This window comes from Etheostoma cragini, chromosome 2 (genome assembly GCF_013103735.1).
Source record: "Etheostoma cragini isolate CJK2018 chromosome 2, CSU_Ecrag_1.0, whole genome shotgun sequence".
Taxonomy (NCBI): Eukaryota; Metazoa; Chordata; class Actinopteri; order Perciformes; family Percidae; genus Etheostoma; species Etheostoma cragini.
The window spans coordinates 19,036,427-19,038,849 of record NC_048408.1 but is presented as its reverse complement, the minus strand read 5'-3'; the positions used below and the strand labels follow the sequence as shown (position 1 = coordinate 19,038,849).

The 2,423-nt window shown below is 37.8% G+C and overlaps 1 protein-coding gene and 1 long non-coding RNA gene across 4 annotated transcripts in view; one reads left to right on the top strand and one right to left on the bottom strand.

The window, feature by feature from the left end:
* LOC117935410 overlaps nt 1-2,153 on the top strand; it is a 15,358-nt gene extending 13,205 nt beyond the window's left edge. Inside the window, exon 3 of the long non-coding RNA XR_004654755.1 lies at nt 2,138-2,153. This is a non-coding gene — a long non-coding RNA (uncharacterized LOC117935410). The remainder of the gene's footprint in view (nt 1-2,137) is intronic.
* Nucleotides 1-2,423, bottom strand: part of pik3r5 (phosphoinositide-3-kinase, regulatory subunit 5) — a 24,112-nt gene that overhangs the window by 19,542 nt on the left and 2,147 nt on the right. Inside the window, exon 2 of one of the 3 annotated variants that reach the window (XM_034857392.1) lies at nt 70-220. The exons of the other annotated variants lie outside the window; for them this stretch is intronic. The gene's annotated coding sequence lies outside the window, so the exon portion shown is untranslated. The remainder of the gene's footprint in view (nt 1-69; nt 221-2,423) is intronic. 3 annotated transcript variants of the gene reach the window in all.

Sequence of the window (2,423 nt, the reverse complement as noted above, 5' to 3'; positions counted from 1 at the left end):
TGTGTGTGTGTGTGTGTGTGTGTGTGTTTGTGTGTGTATACAGTATGCATTCCTGTCATTTTAACTAACCTCCCCTCCTGATTGATTGAGTCTGATATTCACATCCAGTCTTCCTCTGCTGGCCCAGAGCTGTTATCCTCCTTTCTCTTCACTGACCTACTGGATGTGAAACAGCCTCTTATGGCTTTAGGAAACAAAAGCAGTCCAATCCAAAGCTCTCCTGTAACAAAGTGCTTTGCTTTAGTTCAAACAACCCATACCGGTGACAACTCACCAAGTCTCATACACCAAGCTGGAGTTTGCCCAGTTGTCATGGAACTGCAATTGTTGAAATGTTCTACTTACTTCTTGTTTATGTTGGCCATGAGGTGAGATTGTTTTGTCAACTCCTGTTACCAAGGTCAAAGATAATATTTTGAAGCTTGATTTTTAACCGTTTTTAAAAGCCAGGCAGTTTTAGAACTTTTTCTATGTCATTTGTAAATTATTCTTTCCTCAAAGGGGTTCAGCATAACTGCATAACTGCTTTTTGCTGAACTATCTTGTGGTTCTTCTAATCCTATCAAGTAGACCAATATTATGATCTATTGCATACAAGTGACTCAAGTAGGAATTATTGGCTTTAAATAATAAATACACTGAGGTGCAACAATCTGCTCTTGTATATCTCAGTACTGCACCAAAACATAGAGGTTGTTCTGTCACTTACAGCACAGAAAGCCACTAGTTACCTTTGGTCTTCACTTCTGCAATAAATCATGATAAACATATGAGGAAACCATTAATGCAAATATCAGGTGCTATAACATCAGGTGTATGAGACTTTACTCCAAACAACAGTGAGCCAATGGCGACTCTGTTGCATAAACAGGACTGAGTTAGTCCTTGTCTTCTGTATGTCACACTAAACAACAATGTATTATTCAACAAATGATAAGGATGCAGATATCCATGATTTCCATTAGAAAAGCATGTCCTGTTACATTTGTTTAAATGTGATATGGGTAAACACACTTTGCGTGCTTTAAGGCTTACATCCCTGAATGTTTTTTTGCAAAAACAGGTGTGTTGTGCATGTGCAGAGTTGCATATACACACACACACACACACACACACACACACACACACACAACCTCAAAGTGTGTGTTGTAAAGGTGAAAATGAAGATTTTACTGATACCACAGTCGTGAAAAAGAGACAAACAGGAAGCAATGTTGTGAATAACACTCGGTGTTGCACCGGGAAAGTGTAATCAACCTCTGCACGATGTAAAATAAATAGAAAAAAAAACGATCACATGTTCTGAGGCACTTTACACTTCATACATCTGTGGATTTGTATTATTTTATTCAGGATCCCCTTGATTTAACGCAAATACGGTATATCAGCTACTCTTTGTGGGGTAAAGAACAAAGCGTGTCAATGTCTGCCTTCTCCGATAAGTCATCCATTATTAATCTTTGTTCTTTTTGAATTATTTCAAGGCTGGGTGAGTTATGGTAATGCTATTTAACAAGACTCATTATGTAGCAGACCACCACAGAGAGAGAAAAGTTCTCAATTGAAATTGAGGCCGTATTAGCCTATATTGAGATAAATTTGTCCAGAAAACCACTGCATAGATTTGAAACGACTTATAATAACCTGAGGCTTGACTTGAACACTACTGCTGCAAAAGTTTTATTATTATAATTTTTTATAGAATTACTTTAGACTTGACCCCTTGAAGACTTGACTTGGTAAAATCCTAAATAGCCACACAGCTGAACTATTAATTATTTATGAATAATTTGAATTTTGAATTTTTTTTTCGTAACACAACATTGAAAATAAAAAGTTCAAATGTTACAGCAAACAGCAGTTTAATGGTGAGCATTCAGACCTAAAAGCCCTGCAATTAAAGCAACACTAGATAACTTTCTGTACCTTTCTGTACCAAGTAATGTTTCCAAAATTATTTCAGTGGTTCATCAACTCGTAACAGGGTGAACGGCACGTCTGCATTCTCTTAGCGGATTTCTATCAGCTTTAACCGTACTATGCAAGCTTGCCAGATCTGGTGGTGGATCTGTAGTTCCAATGAGACATAATGGGACAATTCCGCTTCCAACCTGTAGTGGGACCGAAGTGGGAAAAGTTCCTTGGTGTTGCTTTAACTTGCAATTTGCTTGTTTGCAATTTGCTTCACTGGCTCCAGCATTAAAGGGGACCTCCATCGAACCAATCCAATTTTAAACTAAACTGATACTGAAATAGCAATCACAATGTGTGATAACATAACCACAAAAGAATTGTGATTTAAGTAAACACAAAGGTACCGTGTGCTTGACAATATAGTCCCTGTGCGCACAGGGTAACACTTTTCACTTCACCAACAGTATTAACAACAGATGAAGCCACCTTGTCTTAAGCAGGTTGGTGTT